The sequence below is a fragment of the Trachinotus anak genome, unplaced genomic scaffold (assembly GCF_046630095.1).
Source record: "Trachinotus anak isolate AG129_WGS33_773 ecotype Australia unplaced genomic scaffold, CSIRO_AGI_Tana_v1 ptg000002l, whole genome shotgun sequence".
Taxonomy (NCBI): Eukaryota; Metazoa; Chordata; class Actinopteri; order Carangiformes; family Carangidae; genus Trachinotus; species Trachinotus anak.
Window position 1 is genome coordinate 6,418,747 of NW_027273853.1, and position 19,574 is coordinate 6,438,320.

A 19,574-nucleotide genomic window follows, 5' to 3' on the forward strand; every position below is an offset into this window, starting at 1 on the left:
TATATGTTGTTGAGCCATTTGGATGGTAATATTGTAAAAGGAGTACTTCATTATTATGAATTATCCATATTATGCATGATTAAACTCTAATGTAATGTTTGTGATGCCAGGTGCCGTCATGTCAGGTTCCCATTAGTTGTGGAGAGACCAAATGCTGGAGTACAGCAGCGTGTCACTTTATATCCAGTGCTAAACACATCAATTTGGGCAAATTTCAAGTGGCTTCAGCAAAATGAACAGAAGTTTTTTCATCACATGGAAGTGAAGTATTCATGCATATCATGACATCAATGCCAGAGGAGTGTATCTTCAGTCATGTTCACATTAGCTACTATTATTCCACCCTGATGATGGGGGTGTGTCCTGGGTTAAATAATGACCTCTCTGATACCGTTCAATGAGCATATGGTTGGTATTAGCACTTAAATCTGCAAATGTAGCCTGTGTTCTGTTTTGCTATCCTCTAAATCTAATCTTCACACTCTGTTATGTCTACAAATAAAGGGATTTCCTTCACTGAAGCACATCTCTAAAAATGTCAATGTAATTTGCTCAAAACAGCTGCTGACAGATCCTGTAAGATTCATCCTCCACTAATGTATTCACATTGATCACTTTGCACTCTGACAGTCAACTTTTTTATCTTTAATTCAGTAACATATTATTTAATCATGTCGTAGTTTTTTTTCTGTATTTCCAGCCCATTAAGACTGAACTGATACATTTGGCATGTAATAAAATTATTAATGTACAAAATAGCGAAATGTTGAGGGGGAAGGGCCACACATGATGAAACAATTACATGAGTGATTACATGCTTCTAAAAATATTATATGGAATTAGTTTGACAGAATGTTTTTTATATAGGAGTGCATCGAAGTGTTCGAGGTAGATGATTGTGAATCTGACATCTGATATTTAAACTTAACAGGATGAAACGAACCCAATGACGGACATGAAGATACTTCTTCTATTAATCTCCAGCATCTTGGGCTACAGTAATTGGCTGAGAGCGTCAGGACAAAAGCAAGACCTCTGACTCACAACCACAGGAGGAACTCCAGAGGAACAGGTCTGCCTCTGCTTCTGAACAGCTGCGATGCAGAGTGGGAGTGGAGGGGCGGGATTTTTCCTGGAGTGCAGAGCAGTTATTTTAAAAGTAAGAGGCTTCCTTCTCACACAGAGAGACTGCTGCATCACCATGAGCAAGCTGTGCTCTGATGCAACAATTCTCGTTTTATTTGGCCTTACTTGACAGCTGGACTGTTTGTGCAGTCCATCTTTTGGCAACAAATAGCCAATAGCCTCTTTCAGCTCAGACAGACAGTTTTCAAACTCAACTTGGTTGTTATTTTCCTCCACTCCAGGCCATCTCTGCTTCACTTTCACTATGTTTTTATATTAAGTTGGTGGAGTCGTGAAATTCTAGATAAATGTGAGTTCTTTACTGAAGTCTGACAGACATGTCGTTACACTGACAACAGTGTCTCTGTTTGCTCGCTTTTACCTTGCATCTTTTTATTGACTTTAAGTAGAATTAACCACTTCTGCTGTAGCAAGTTGGAGCGGGTTTACACCCAGTTTGAGCAAAGACCAAGTGAGGAATAGAGGTGTAATGCAAAGCTACTATCTATGTCTGTTTATTGCACAAATATGTCTGTAATCATAACTGTCTTTCTACGTTTAGCCACCAGTAAAATATACAAAATAACAGAATATAAACCTGAAATAATCAAATAATAAAGCATGGTTTATATTTGAACTGTGTATTCAAAGAAGAAAAAGAAAGAGCCTAAATTAAAGGTATGTAACCTCTAATTGTTGCCACAACCATACACATAATCTGTTTCTGACAATATAACAGAAATATTAATACCTGTGTTATTGTGCTTCTATTTCAAGTTCATAATGTTATGATAATCTGTGATAATGACAGCAGATACTCTGCGAGTACATAAAAAACATCATGAATATGTAAAATTCCTTTAATCAACAAAACTGAGCCATGGTTAAATTTCACTCATAATCAGTTACACCTATATGAAACAGTGAAGTATTGACACACACAGAGTCAGTGGTTTAGCAGATTTGGTTTAAGAGCATTTCAATTGCTCTCACGTGGCAACCTGGCAACCATCGTCATTAGCAACGAGCATCTATTCATCTCTGTCTCATCAGACCAGGCAGTTCACCCATGTAAACCTCTGCTACCTGGAGACCATATATATGTTGCATCATGGCATGCACTTCCCATGCTCGTTAACAGTTTTGCTGGTCACAGTTGTGTGCGTGTGAATGGTGCGCATCAACAGACTGAAAAGCCTGTTGACAGGCTAAAGAGTGGAGGTCTGTGTGAGTGTTACACCGTTTGTAAGATCTTCTTCATTGCATCTTTGAAGACGCAGACAGAGGGCGTGTTCTGACATGCTCGCTAATAGCCGATCACATGAATCCACATAAATGCAGTGTAGCAAAGTGTCCATCCTGTCAAGTCACTTATTCTGACATCAATCCAACAACAACCTTTACCTTTATATTCAACTCTTTTTTTTTTTAGATTTTAAGACCAGTTCTATACACAGCGATTTCTGTGTGTCTATAAAACACGTCATGTTAGGCAAGATTAATCTAGTGCAACTTCTCATTTAAATAAAAATAGAATTTCCATTATTTTCATTTCATACAGCACATTAGGTGCAAACTCAACTATATTTTAATTGGCTTATCATGTGCCAAATGTTAAATTAAAGAAATAACAGAATAAATTATCGAAAAGGATGTGATTAAAATTCAAAATTAATTTAACGTGTGAACACATGACAGGGGGAATAATGGCAATTCTCTTTTGGAGACTAACAGCATTGTGCTTTTTTCAAAAAACCTTGGAAACATTTTTTAATTAAAAAAAAACAAACAAACAAACAAACAAATAACAAAACAGAACAGTGTCTCATATAGTTATTGTGGCTGAGCAGATGAATTCATGCTGCAATCTTTTACTGGTCAAATAAACATTTTTAGGCTTTGAAACATCATCACAAGCCGCATAGTGTAGTTATTCGGTGGTTGTTCTTAATATTTTTGAATTGTTTTGTCCAAGTATGTTTGATATCTATTTTTGCCCCTCATCTTTTGATTTCCAACAATCTGGACATTAATATGTGAGATAGTCCTGCACTGGGTAGCTAGAACCTGCCTGCATAAGAATGAGCATTGATTGGTTTAGCTTGCAGATATCTAATAGCCTCACCAAACCTTACACCATTGACCTTTACTCCAGAGAGAGCCCAGCAACTGCAGATGAGAGTGATATTGAATGTTTAATGGTACATGGAGTCAATTTTCCAAGGTATATACAGGGTTGTGCCGCACATTACTCAATGTTTGATAATGCATCAAAGAAATTACTCAAACCTAAACACTATTTTACTTCCAAAATGCAATTTTCCTACCAGAACACAAGGTAGAAGGATGTTGCTAGTTGAATATGTATAACTAACCTTCACGATACTGTTTGGATTCATTGAACAACTGACACATGTCAACATGATTGACCCGCGAACTCTGACATTCTGTGTATTCACCTTCGATTGGCTGAACATGAATGAGTCAGTGTGAGTCTCCTCCATCTTATCATCAGCGGTTAAGTGATGGAATAGAGGTCAGCCTGTGCAGCGAGCAAAGCGTGAGATGTTTCTATGTTAAAGGATAATAGGCACAGCCAATTGAGTCCCAATGTTGTCAGGGAGTCAGTGTCTGCCTTCCGCCGGATAACAAGGGGGGATCAGACCACCACTTTTCCAGGGCGGCGAGGGAGGTGAGTTTAATGTCACTCTCCAAAAGCTATTTCCAAGAGCTCACCTAACATGTCCTTTTCAAGGTCAAGAGACAGGAGGATAAGAGTTGAATGTGTTCATGGGCTGCCAACACCAATCTAATTTCCCAAATTCAGTTAATGCATAATACATTGTCCCGAAACTGCATAAAAAAATTTTTTTTAAATGTAAATTACACAAAATCTCATTTCACCTGCTTTTCTCAATTTCTGGTCTGTCTATTCTAGCAGTGCTCTTTCTCATGGAAATTATAGGAGGATAATAGTTTTCTTAATTTATCATTTGATACATGTAGCTTTTAATATATGTAGCTTTTTCAAAGCAAAGCAGCAAAATTATTCATTAGAGGAAACAGGAGTGCTCCTCTTGTGCTGACAGAATTAGGAAAAAAACGTCAAAACCAGTGAAAGACACACAAACAACACAAACTCCTCCATAAATAGCTTGGTCTAAATTCTTTAAAGGGGCTATTTGTACGTTTTGCTATTGCTACATGGCCAGCGTTAGCATCAACAGCTGTTTAGTTACCAGTCTAGAAGAAACGTTGCAAGTTTTCAGCCTCAAACTTCATTTCTTCACTCACCAAGAGCTGTCTTCAGCAGTGGAAAGCAAGGCCAATGTTACCTCTTGTCTCTGTCACTTTGTTTCTTCTACTGAGGTTAGCACGCTAACCAGCTAGCTTCAGCCAATCTAGTCACTTTCCAGGGACTCACTGTAGCCTCCAGTCTGCCCTGAACACGTAGCACTGCTTAGAGGGCATATTTTAACCTCTTGTCTTGTAAGTGACTTTCACCACCACCTGCAAGTAAGAAAACTTACAAATAGCCCCTTTAATCAACAGATTTAGATCATCTTTATGAAAAAGAAAGAAAAAGAATTTGAGTTTATATGGCTTGGTTCAAAAGCTTCACAGATAAAAGAGAATAAGACAATCATAGGCAGTTACTTCTACAGCGGCCCAGCCCTGATGGCAAAAGCCTGATCACCTTTAGTCTTCAGTTTAAACACAGGAAGAGTCTGGAGTTTCGAGGCTGAGGAGCTTTAATGAATACAAGCTTCAAAATCATCTTAAAATTGAATTCTTCAGTGAACACGCACTGAAGAAACATTAAACTGAGTGGAAAGTAGGTGCTGCCTATTAGCATGATTGCATTTCGAGGTGGTACTGGAGGTCACGCCTTTATTACTTTTGTTTAATTCTTACGCTTTTCTTAGACGTTCTGACGAGAGCAACCCTCTAAAAGCAAGTTGGTAAACCCTTAAAGGTATTGACCCTGACCAGCAATAACACATCTTGCTACAACCTATCCACTGCTTGTTAAAATGGAAAAATGGATCACAATCTGAGAAGTGCCTCCTTTACAGCACTGTAGGTGTTTTGTAAGCAGCTGCAGGAGAACAACAAAGAGAAAAATGACTAACTAATTTCATATGAGCAAATTCTGTGCTTGCTGAAAACAAATAAACACGTATGAAACATTTGCAAACAAATAATGTGACCAAAAAAAAAGCTGAAATATGTCAAAATACATATAATTCAGAAACTGTGGGCTAATGTGAGAAAGCAAGATTCCTTGGTGTATCAGTCTTCTGTGTTTGTGGCCAGCAGGCACTTGCTGAGTATTACAGCGACTTGTGTGTCATTACTTCTCAGAGTCACAAATGAGCACTAAGCATAGTGCTGCCAGCAGCTAGAAGCAGGGACTTGGGAATGAATATTGATATCTCTCTGTCAAAAGCACAGGTAGATTGTCAATAACATAGTTAAACCAATTTATATATATTTTTTCCCTTTCTTCTTTTGGAAAATGCATCTTTCAGAGGTATAGATTTCAATAACAGCACATACAGACTATGCAAGTGTGGAGCTTGAATTAATCATCATTGCAACTCCATCCACCGTGACCGTCACATCACACACAAAACACACAATGCATTTTATTCTGCAGGCATTATGTTTTGCACAATGGAAAGCTCCACATCTATCACCTGTGCTCTGTGCTCAAAGCATCCTATGCAGCCTAGTGTCCTATGTCTGTTGGGCTGCTGCTCAAAAGCTTTGTATTTCCAGTCCATGCCTTCCTTCCACACTGAATCCACCCACCACTTTCGTCTTTTCCAGGAGATAAAAATGGATATATCTCCACAGGGCTCCACAGTGGGTAAGCCTACTGCCTTGGGTGAAACTATATTCCCAAAGGCCACACCGATTATGTACTGCAATAATATTATGGTGCTTATTACTAAACCCTGGGCATGGAAGAGTTAGCCAACAAGAGGAAGCTGTCATTTGCCACATGTAGCGTTGATGTGTTGGTTGTGCAATATGAGAGCCCAGTCTGTTGTGTTGTGCTGTTTTATTTAAAGATAATGTCACTGACAAAAACAAATACAAGATGACAGCTTGTGTTCAAACATTCATTTATTGTAGCAAAAGGTACATTTATCCTAATAAACGCCTTTTATTGTGAATAACTTTAATTTTCAGGAAAAGACAGATAATGTTAAGGGTCAAATTGCAGTTATATATTTTTTCCCCACTAAATTGCCATTAATGTAATTCAACTCCCTTCCACATGCATCACCATGATTCACTTACAGGTATTTGAAGTACTTGTTCATATTCTTCAATTCATTGAAATTCTGCTCGGGGCACTAAAAGATCCATGGCCACCACTGAATTATGTGCATAATCTGAACACATTCAGAGGCAACTGAGTTCTGGAAAACTGATAAATGCTTGTCTGAGAGCCCAGTCTGTGATTGCACAGCATGATAAGGATACAATTACATTTAAAGAAGACTGTATTTGTTCTTGAATTTCTTTAGGAACTGGGACGCTTCTTTGACAATTGAAATACAGTGTTGAGCTGAGCGGAGCTGAGTGTGCTGCTGCAGTGATGTTACTCCATTGCGGGTATTCAGCACCAAGGACAGCGACGCAGTACTGAAGGACTGCTCGCAGCAGACCTTCCTCAAAGTGGACAATGTGACTCGTCAAACACAGCTGCAACTAGTCACATGAATTAACAGCACCATTTCAGGTGTGTCGGTGCCAGGGTTGCCGTATTGTGCGAGCTGACTCACTTGCGTGGCTTCCTGGCAAACCTAAAAGAAAGAGACTTATCATTAATGCTATTAGCTACACCTGTTTATGGGACACGTCAGAGGGTCTGCCCTGAGAAGAGGTACATTTCAACAAATACTGAATTGGATTTCCTGGGTTGGTTTCTGGAAAATGAAGTGAATGTTTGATTTTTCTACCTCTTCTATGTTGCTGTATCTCATATGAGGGATTCCCATTGTGTGGAAGTTAAAGGGGCTATTTGTAAGTTTTCTCAGCCACTGAATATGGTTTCTTGCCGGATGTGGGTGGTGGTGATTGTTGCTTGACAAAAGCGTTGGCCATTGTTGCTGGGTTTGCAAGACAAGAGGTTACTAGATGCCCTCTGAGCAGTGATATGTCTTCAGGCCAGATTGGTAGCTGCAAAGGGTCACAATCAGAAAGTGATGAGAGGGGCTGGGGCTAGCTGGTTAGCGTGCTAAATTCCTGGAAGAAACGATTTGATAGAGACAAGAGTTAAAATTGGCCTTGCTTTCATAAAAACCATGGTAATCATAATCACGATCCAATTTTATCTATTTATTTATTTTTGAAAGACTCAATAATATGGAAGTGTCAGAAAAACCAAACATTTACCGTAGTTCTTCATTGAAGGTAATCAAACTCTAATTTAATTTAAAATGTATTTGTTATAGTGCTATATTGACACTGCACAGTATTGTATTTATCCCATTCATATCACATTTGTTAATAGTAGCTATTAATAGTCTTTTTTTTTTGTGCATCATTTGCTACCCAGACAGTGTTACCTTTGATTGAGACTGAAGTTTTATAGGTACTCTAATGTTTTGTTGCATTTTGTCCTTGTTTATTGATGCCATTATTGATCTATTTTGGGACAAAAACAACATGACCAGCAGTAACTGTGTAAAATAGCTGGAGCAGAAGCACAGTGTCACTGGCAGCCACCATCTCAGGTTGTCAAGGTCTATGGATATGTGAATCTTTCCTTTCCATCCCACGTAATGTAAATGCAGCAAAAGCCCTCTTCTTCTTTGTCATACTCAGATCCTGAGGACTGCCACCAAAAGCTAGTTTCCATTTGTCCTCCAACCAACCTCCTACCACCTTCATTCAGATTCTAAAAAAAAAAAAAAAAAAAAAAAAAAAAAGATATAATCCTTTTTATTTTAAAATCATTGCTGCCTGCACACTACTGAGCACAATTTTGTGGCATTTCCACTGTGTGTGTGTGTGTCTCTGTGCTGGGCAACCACGCATGCATGCACTTGCATATTGTGCCTGTATTTGCATGGTAATACACACAGCTGTAAGCAGCAAACTTATTTTTGTACCTGGCTCTCCACACTATACACCTGGGTGATCTTTCTCTTGGGACAGCTAACAATAGGGCAGTCAGCTATGCCTAAAGCAAATTAAACCACTCCATTAATTCACAACCCCAAAGTGATTCACTTCTTATTTCATGTAACACCGGTGAGATAGGAATCTTTCAGGGCTATTCTCATGAAAACATGTTTCAAAAACAACAAAGAAGGTTGAGAGTTTTGAGGTAAAAAATCTCTTAAATGCTCATTTAATGTAAGAAACAGACACATAATATTAGTCAAAAAAATAGATTAAACTAAAGTGGTATTCCTATTTGTGATCAATTTCTTTTAAATGCCGCATTAGCTACATTATAAGTACACTAGAAATGTATTTATGCTGGAATCACACATCAATTCTGGGGTCTCACTTCTGCCATTTATTCCCCAAAACGGTATGTGCACCCACTCTCAGCTTCAATTACTGCAGAAAATCCCCTCTGCAGGAGAGAGCTAGAGAGCAGGGCTGGAGATCCTCATTGCGGAGCCAGTGTGCATTGGTCATTAGCCTCCCACTGGCTGCAGCAGCACGCATGGTCTCTCAAGCAGCCCGACAACTCCACAGCCTCCATCCCTCAGTAAGCACCTCTCCACATACCATGCAAATTCCCCACAGAACTCATGCACTAAATCCAGGATATTAAATCACCTCCCATGGAAACAAACCTGAAGCTCCACAGTTCCCCTGCTGAGAATCAAACTTTTTTGTAACACCAATATCAACAGCATGTTGACACAATTTCTGTTGTTTGCATTTAGCTGCAACTGCCGTTCTAACAGTAATGAATGAAATTTCACACCTTTTAAAATCTGTGCAGTTCCACATTATGTGTCTGCAGTTTGATGGAAGTTTGAAGAGCTTTTTCCTGCTGCCAGCTGGCTCCCCGGTGTTATCTGAAATTCCAGGCAGAAGATTGCATCAACATATTCAACAAAACCAGGGAATGTGGGAAATTAGGCCCACATATGTTCCAAACTGATTTTCTTGTGAAGTGAAGGTAGATTTAATGTATTATATTCTTTGTTAAGCATGAGATCAGGGGTGTGTATCTGCTCTGCCAGGTAAAGAGACCTAATACTGTTATTTCTTCAGGATGTGGAAAACCGTGTTAGATGGAGGAGCAGCAGGGGTGTTGCTCTTCTCTGTGACATCTTGCAGCTTGACTCCATTCTCTCTCGGGTTGAGGCTTGCCAGGGGAATTGATTAATATTCATTCTCATTCGATATTCATGGAGAGAATCAACACTGTGTTTGTTGGTAATCCAAGAGGGAACACTGAACAGAGGAAACAACAACGCAAAATTAAGGCAACACAATGTGAGCAATACACGTTATTCATAGAAAAATCTATTTATTTTGACATCTCTGAGGCCTCAGTTTATAGAAAATTTTAAATTATACATCGTACGTGGCCAGCCTGTGTATATTTGAATTTACTTTCTTGTGTCTCTTACCTGACAGACACATTGAGATATGACATTTATCTACCAGATGAGGCTGTCTCAGTGAACAGCATTCATGCCTCCAAGTCATTTTTGTTATGCTTTAGCTAGTGCCAATATTTTATATAACGAAAAAGAAACAAGGCAATATAAGGTAATACAATTTTTTGTGAATCATCAGCTTTTTTACTCATTTTAATGCCAGTGTTGAATAATCTTTTGACTTGAGAATAATACTTTTTATTAGGCTTGTTTTGGAAATAGTAATACTCCCTGCTCTTGGTGGATAGAAAGAAACGGAATATTTTTAGTATTCAGTAGTGTCAGGGGAAAAGCTTACAAAAAAACCCACTTCCTAAAAGACTGCTTCTTAAAAGCTTTGATTTAAAGTTATGAGGCACTTACAAAGAGAGACCATCATCTTTTTCCTCCTAATTAAAGTGCATGTCACGCTTTTTTAGAGGTTCTTACTTTAATGTTAAATAAGATAAAGAAAACTTAATCTTCTTTGATAGACCATGTCTGGAGTTTGCTTTATCACAACATACTGTATTTGTCTTACTGAAGGTAATGAAGTCCTCATGCGGCCTTTGTCATGGTCGTGGTAATAGGCAAATTTACTGACGGAGATGCACTGCAGCTGAGTGGGTGGAGGGGCGGGTCAGGACCCTTCAGAGGATTGCATTGGATAAATCTGGGGAAACACAAGATGATCAAAAGGACAGGAAAGTAGAAACTGATCATTCACGCTGTGTGAAATTATAAATGTTATATCATAGCTCAGTAGAAAAAGAGTCTTGCTGCCTCACCTGGAATGAAGAGTACCTCTGCAAACATCAGAACAAATTACACTTTTATGAAATATATTATCAAGTCAAATATGCACTACATAAACACAGCGAAGGCCATGCATTTAATGTACTGAAACCATCATCCAGTAACTATTCATAACAAGATGCATCAAGCTGTATCTGATTCAGCTCAGCAGGTAATTGATTGATTGACTGATCGCATCAGTGAGGAATCGAAACAGCATGTAGAAACCTCAGGAAAAAGGGAAATCAAGACTTCACTCTGTCAGACACACAGCCTGGTCAGTCATAGTTAGGCTGAATGTAACCACCTCTGAAAAATGATTTCTGGGAGGAACAGGAAAAACGGAGTGGAAAAAACCCACAAGCATATGGAACTGATGATGGTACAGGTAGACACTGCTTCATTGGGTAGTTAAGTAATTTGTCACCCAGCAACTTACCCATGTATTTTAGTTACCCACTATATTTAAGAAGTATTATCATTTTGTTTAAATTTCTGCCCCCGTTCATTCTGTCAGAGGAGACTCCATTTGTTTTAAATGGAGGAAACACATATTAAAGCTTCAGCTGCAGGCTGCTGAAATTTCACAGCCTCTCTCCGCCCCTTTGAGGGGATCACAGCACTACGTGAGAATACAAGATATTGCCTGCAGTGTGGGTTTGTGTGTGTGTATGTGTGTGCACTTCCAAGTTCGGTACGCCAAACAAACCGTGGAGTAATGATCAGTTCCTCAAACAGATTAAACAAGGGGACGTTTTTGCTGTTTCATTTGTTGTTTTCCAAATGTGTATAATAATATTTATGAAATTGTCTCCTCTGGGCCTGTAACACTGTTGTTCATACCACCATTTTTAATAGGTTTGTTGTTTTTGTGTATCCAATAAGTGGAATCAGCCCTTTGCTCAATGTGCCTCAGCCTAAAGCTAGATGTGCTGTATAAACAGCAGCATAATGAAGAACATCTGTCGTAGAACAGCAGCATCACACCTTGATGGAATAAGAGCAGGCAAATGAAAACAAATGGACAAAATTTCATTTATTTCTGTGCGATGCATCTAAAATTTAACAGAATGTTAGGTTTACATTTCAGTGTTGCATGTTTCGATCTGCCAAATATATTATGAATTCATATATTACTGCTGCTCCTCTGCATCTCTGACGCACACTCACAGATGCACACAAATCTAACACTTTAAAAGATGCAGATGTGTTTGTAGCTGCAGATTTATAAATCTCATCAGCATCACAGGCAGCATCCATATGACAATAGTGATGTAATGTGAATAACAGATTAACATTTTGACCTCAGTTTATTACATCTGTTGCATTAAGTGCACGTTAATCACACGGCAGAAGTCACTTTAGGACTTGCTGTTGTTGTTGCTGGCCTACAATAAACCGACTGAAGCCAGGAAGCTGAAGCTAAATTGAATTCATTAATATTCCTCAAGACTTTCCTTCATCCAAGAGCACCAGGGATATATTCATTTGACTGCTTTCCTGATGGCAGCCTTACCCAACTCAGGGCTATAATACTGCACCACTTCATTTGATATGGGTGAGTTACGAGCAGGAATATCAGAAAGGGTGGATGTGAGTGACTAAGAACAAGCAGATTCTTGAAGACTTCACACCAAGGTGACGGCCAATCCCCCACTTGTTTCTTTTCAAACACCTCGAGCACAAAACAAACATCGTGTGTCAGTGAAAGTGGCAGATTGATTTGATGCTTGGACAAAAACAATCCATTAATGGCAGTCATAAAGGCTGAGCAGCAGGGTGAGACTACAGCGTAAATGGTGAAAATGAAGGGAAAAGGTGGTGGAGGTAGTGGTGGGGGATGGGGGGTGGGGGTGGGGGGGTGTATACCTCTTAGATTTTTCCACTGTGATTCAACAGAATGTAGAGAAATGTTGCAGAGCTGGTTGAGCCAAAAACTGGATGATCATTCACTTGACCTTTTACTCAATGCTCAGCAGGCATTTCTGTTGAATTTGGTTGCACCTTGACAAAAAAAACAAAAAAAAAACAAGAAGAATTCACACTTTTGCATTTACTGCATCCTAGATTTCCTTACTCCATAATAAGCACTTTTCTCCCAAAGTGTAAAAAAATTGTTTAATAATGTCCTTTAGAAACTCACATAATCCTGTGCTTAATGTATACAATCTTCTTCCCCCTGCATTTGAGCCTCACACAACCCTGTGGCACTCACTGAACTTTGCCTCATTGCTTTTCTTCTTTTGTGTTGAATGTTTCTGAAAGTGTATTTTCCCCATTGGTGAGTCGAGGGAGGGGAAGAAATTGAAAACTTCTCAAGCAGAATTCACAACTTCTCGTCTCACAGATGAGCCACATATCAGCCTCAGTGTCACCGGTGAGTCTCTTGAGGTGATGCGAATGCCTTGAGTCCCTCTTATGGCCTTTTGTGTTTTTAATGCCTCCATTGCAATATACTGATATCTGAGGGTCATTTTGTGCAAAGAAACACCCACTTGGATTAATATATCGCATGTGTATTTGTGATTCGGCTTGATGAGATTCCACTGTGGAAGATGCACATCGACACCTCATCTGGCAATCTTACAGTGAGCTGGCTCTATTTTTAGACCAGCTCTTTAATTTTTCATAAACTGTTTGGTATGTGTGTGTTGTCTGGTTTCCCTGTCACCCTGGCAGTGGTGTAAACACACTTTCACAGGGCAGGGAAAAGAAACAGGACCCATGCAAGACAGGACACGCCTTCAGTCATATGATAAATATGTTAAAAACAGACTTGGCTTAGGATTCTCTCAGAGGAATTCTACATTTCTATTGTGCAATATTTTTTTGCATTGCTCAAGAGGATAAACCTCTTTTTGTGAGGCAGTGTCTAAACATCAAGGCTCAGTTGTCAACATCAATTGAGTGACAACTAAGAGTGGGTGTTGTTAGGAAGTGAGCTGTCAGATTTCATGGTGCAGTACTGACTGTAAAATGTGTTTTAGCCCTTTGAATGTTGATGAAGTGCTTCTTTTTGTTTGTTTCTTTTAAAAACATCCACACACCTATCTCTCATTAAGTTGTCTGTCCCTTGGTGACACTCAACATTTTGGTGGACCCATCATGCCGTTGTGTTGTATTGTGTTTTAAAAAACCTGATGATTACTTAAAATTGTAGTTGTGCTGCATAATAGAAAAGAGGGTGTTTGTCATGCATCTTAACCACTAGGCCATGAAGGCATCTTTGTGTTCAATTTTCATCACATAATCAATCTAATTAAAGTGATATAACAAATAATATTCTGTGCCTGTCCACTCTGAAAGATGTATCAGCAGGGCTCAGTTTGTGCCTGATCCTGCCAGAACAGGATCCGGGATCTCCCAGATTGGATCCAACACCTATCTGATTGGATCCGGCACCTCCTTTGTCACTATCAAGATCTGTAATGAAATTTTGTGTGGCTAATATATAATGTTATCTGTTCTGTCATTCTTTTATTTCCCAATGATGGCATTGTGTGCCTATTTTGGATGCATTTTAAATCTGATTTTAAATAATTCTTTAAAAAAAGAGAGAGAACAAGAGAGAGATATCAATAACTCAGGGTCACACAATGACAGCTGGAGTGTGTGTGGTGCTGTCTGTGGTGTGCAGGTCCCAGAGATCGACCCACTGAGCACACCACTTAGCGTACTTTTCTTAGTCATTGTTGTAAAGAGAAGTTTCATCCCTAACTCCATTTATCATCCACAGAGAGAGTGTGTTAGTAGGTGTTTCTACACGCTGATTTTCAATGACTGCTGTGAATGCTCTGGTTATTAAATGGTAATAAATAATGCTTTTTTTGTGATGACAGATTGATTTAGTTTAGTTAAGTTTTAACAGGTAGCACCTAGACATTGTCTAAAGTACTGCATATGTACAGGACTGGGCTTACGAAACAGTCACTGTACAGATGCAGTCAAGATGGACAGAAATAAAAGTGATAACTTCCACAATAATTCCTATGTGGAACTATTTAGAGCAAGTATTCAGTTCTGTGAAATTATATTGAACAATTACCTAATACCTAACGGGAGCTTCCCATATAAGGCTGGCATGAGATCAGCAGAGCAGTTGTCACTGGCGCAGGGTTAAATCTACCTGGCTCTTCTGCAGCTGAGGCCCACCCTTCATAACATGTAAGACACATTTAAAAAGCACAACGGGACATGCAGCTGCAGAGGCACTGAGCAGGAACCATGCGCAGATGTAGGAGGGTTTATCCCCAGGTTCCAGAGACGTCCACCCTGGATGGAAAGTAGGACATCCAAAAAATAAAAATAAAAATAAAAATAAAAAACATTTTTAAAAAGAGGCCAACAGCTGACTACCCTGTGGCTGAACATCAAGCACACGGTGGGACTGCACTTTATGCTGCAGGAGGAGAGACAGAGGGAGGAGAATTACTCTGTATGCCAAGTGATATTTCAATTTGATTTTTCTGTAATTGTGCTCACACACATGAGGAACAGATGTATCTCAGCCCAGTTTAAGGAATTTAGTGCTGTACACTCAGTAGCCAGCTGATGAGCTACACCTGGCTAAAACTCATGTAGTCCAACACAACAGCCCTTCAGTACATTTACATTTAGTAATTTGCCAAAGACAGCTTACAAGTGAGTGACATCACTAAACCTGACACAGTCTGTCAAAGCGGGATTCAAACCGACAACTTGTTGCTCAGGGGATTTGCACTCTTGTAGTATGTGCCCTAACCATTTGGCTATCAGGTTGCAGTAAGTATAACCATATGAAGGTTTGAGAGACAAGTTGATTGCATTTGTTGTGGATGCTGTATTTTTTGCTGCTGCTGAAATGCAATACTCTACACTGGTGGTTCCGATATTTTGTCCAAGCCATTTATATCAAAGATATCTTGTCCCTGTTATGGTGTATGTATATATATATATATATATATATAAATCATAAGTGACATAAATCCTATCCAACACAATAATACACACACTACCCTTTTTGCACTGCAGCGCTGCTGCTTCTCACTTGTATGTTTGTTTGTGTCAGTGAGCTAAACAGCTGTCTGCCTTCCTTTTGCCTCAGGTTTGAGTGATGGTGTTACAGTGCTGAACTCCAACAGGCAGGCTCAAGCAGTGACAAGCTACTGATTTTTTTGCACAAGCTTGGAAGAGGGAAAGAAAAAAAAATCTCCCATGCTGCTTTTCAGGTGACGTCGTGTCACTGTCAGAGTGACATGGCAGCAGTTCAACATGAGAAGAAGAAGGAAAATGAACAGATTGCAGGACTTGAAAACACATGTAGACAGAGGAATAAATGGTTTGGGAGTAACCAGAAAGAAAAGGAAATGCACTGATTGGACTGGGAACAAACACAGCAAGAGGCGGTGTCATCTAATGCAGTGCTTAGGGGAAATATTACACCTGTGTTAGGAGTGTGAAGGCAAGCTGGGCTTCCTGCTGCAACTTCCACTTTATAGTAGCTTCATTCAGTCTGACTGCATTTAGTTCGAAGATGCTCCCACTCTGGTGATTGAATAGCAATCTCTATATGTGACTTTCCTGAGATTTAAAAAAAAAAATCACACACGCTGCTGGTGTGGGCGAGGATTATATCCAGCCTTGCATTTATTATAATCCATTACATGTCAGGCACAGCAAGAGCAGAGTATTGTAGTCAGCAGGGAGATTCCCCTGCCTACCCAGTTTGTTCTAAATTATTGTTATGAAACCAAAAAGACCAAAAGATATAAGTTTGCTGTAACTAACTTGGTAAGTGTTCTGAAAAAAAGTGTTTGATTATAATGGAAGCTGTGTTTATGATAAAATGTTTTTTTTTCCACTTTAAGTAACTTTCTGTCAACCTTATGGTAGAATGAGCATTATGCTGACAGCTGTACTGCAGGTGCTAATTATGTTTTCAGACCTAAAAGAGGGCAAATTAACTTCTGCAAACAGACAAGTTGATAACATAGTACATGTATATATATATATATATATATATATATATATATATATATATATATATGTGTGTGTGTGTGTGTGTGTGTGTGTGTGTGTGTGTGTTAGCATGTGTGTGTGTGTGTGTGTATATAAAATGAAATATTTTGTTTCTCGGCAAGCTTGCGTAGTTTATCACATTGCACTTTTAATGCCAAATATTGAAAATCTCAACAGTGAGAAGAACTGCTTTGGCTTTCTATCTTGAAATGCAACAGTGGGCTATGGTCCTTGCTTTTATGTATGGTGCGTGCTTTTCAGTAATAGCTTTTTAAATGTGAAAAAAGTTATCTCCCAACAGCAGAATGTCTCTCTTGGGCATACTTGCCTAAAGGAAAAACACACACACACACACACACACACACACACACACACTGTGATAAGCAAATGCTCATTGTTTAAAAAAAGTTAGCAATATGGCACAATAGCAGTGAAGATTTCAGCAAATCTATTTCACCAAGACTAAAAAAATCCCCTCCTCCTGATCATTTTTTTTCTTCAATAAAGTATGTATTACAAGCTGCGGTGCGTGAGCATTTATTAAGATTATGTCACCTAGTATGCTCAATAACCTTCTCATTGGTTTATTCTTTGTTTACATGGTCCTCTCCTTTCATTCATTTTCTCTTATACATGATCATTTTAGACTCACAGTAACACCGCTGGGCCTATATGACTCTAAAGCTTGCACAGCTTAGTGCTGTCTGCTTGTAATGCAGGAGATCCAGGAAACCAAACTTAATCTGTTTTTAACTTTGTAAGTAGGTCTGGCGATATGCATCAGTGAAATGCCTATGATGCAGAAATGCGGGAAAATGAAAGTTATTAAGATACGATACTAATTTGAATGTTAAAAGCCCTACCTAGAACTATTACAAGTCTTAACATTATGAGCTGCTGCTACAATAATATTAAAATGCTCATTTGACGCCTTTTAATACCACTCCTCCAAGAGCATTCATCCCACGGTTACTCTCAGGACGGAGATTAAAAAGAACATGAATAATGTCAACAGAGATAGAAAAACAAAGTGATGCTTTTCCCCAGTCCTTTATTGGATCTTGAAGTGTACAATCTCACAGTAAGAAAACATCACTGCTAATGCCAAAACATTACCCTTATATTTTGAAACTTACCTTTATTTCTGAAAGCAAGTGAACAGATTTATACTGATATACTGAAAACTACTGAAAGAGAGAATCTAATAAGTCAGCTGTAAATTAGAGCTGTCCTGCACATCAACTTTATGCCGATGGCTTGTGAACAGTGCCAGAGTAAATGATAACGATGACAGATAGTTTGAGTGAGGCGAGTGTTTTCTCCCCATCTGCTCAAACCAGAAGCCCTAACATCAGACAGACAACATTTTACTCCAGGTAAGTTTAGCTGTTTAGGTTAGAGGTTCACATATGTTTTTTTCTGATGCATCAAACAATTTATTTTACAGGAACTATTCTTAATTCTTTTTTTTGGGGGGGGGGGCATTGTTAAGAAAAAATGAACTGCTCCTTGGGGAAGTCTTTAGTCCCACGATCACGGCACTCTGATTTTTGTCCTCTGGTGTGGACTTAGATCCATCAAACTAATTACAAAGTCATGAATTATGAACAGCTCACTGATGGACAGTCTTTGTCTGTTTTTCTTGTCTTTATTTGATGGTTTATCTCAACTTTTTTGTGGTGTGAGTACTTCTCCTCTCCACTCCACCATTGTTCCCTCCATATTGTCAAGCTTTTTCTGTATTCACATATCATCCTCTGTTGATCTGAAGAACTGAGGCTCAAAGCGCATCAAGATGTGCTGGCCCTTCAAAAGTGCACACATAAAAGTCTGCTTAAGTCCCCGTTTAGACTATAACGTAATGTTGAAGTAATGCTGTATTTATATTTGAAGTCCAGCACATCAGTGCACATCAGCATAATAGTGCCTTATCTGTGTCCTCTCACAATACTTTTGCTAAAGCTAAAGTTAAAGTTTTCGTTATTTTGTACTTGACTGTTTTGCATGTGTTCCTACTGTCAGAAAGTGTAATGGAGAGATTACAGCCTCACCACGCTCGACACATCAATACACTCCTGACTCCGAGGTCTTAATGAAACTGGCCTAAAAAAGCAGGTGCCTGTCATCTTGATGGATATGTATTATGTTTACTGTTTATTCAACCTGGCAGTTTTGAAAAGTAGTGACTCAAAATGTTTGCAACCGAGCTGAAGAGTGACTGACACTAACCGTGTATTAGTGGGCTGTATTGTTGATGCATCCCTCTGGGTATACTGAGCTGTGTGTCACCACAGCAGAGATTGACATTTACCAAATCCTGAAAACCTCATGGATATTTATATGATTAAAAGTGTACCAGGAGCACAGAGAAAAGATTTAACATGGCACATGCTGTAAACAGTATTTGAAAAACAGATGTCAAGGAATGAATGACTTAAAGGCTTAGGGGCTGAAGGTCATGAGTATGTTGACTGACTTTAAAAGAGAGCTGAAATACTTACTCCGCTCTTTGAGGTGCATTTTAAATCTTTAATGTGTTGTTGCATATCTTGACTTTGGCTTCAGTGACATCTGTAAACCTGCAGTGTGGTTTTGTCTCCCCCCTCTAGCAGTGAGCGTAATTACACAAACAGAGACATTTCCATAGCTGTAAGATAATGATTCATTATTTTGGTCAAATAGATGCAAAAGCTACATAGCCTGCTCCAAAATATTTCACAAATGCCAAGAGCAGTAAAGCGACATTCATGTCTGCTCTCAGTCCCTTCTTTCCCCTGGATGCTCAACACAAGCGCCCGACAGCGGTAAGTATCAACCATCCACCATCTTAAAGGGGCTATTTGTAAGTTTTCTCTGCTGCCGAACCTGGATTCTTGCTGGAAGAAAGCGGTGGAAATTGTTGCTTGACAAGAGCTTCAGCTATCACTGCATTAGAAGACAAGAGGTTGTAATCTGCCCTGAGTACTGCTTTGTCTTCAGGGCAGATTGGAGGCAACAGTGAGTTGCTATCAGAAAGTGAAAAGATGGGCT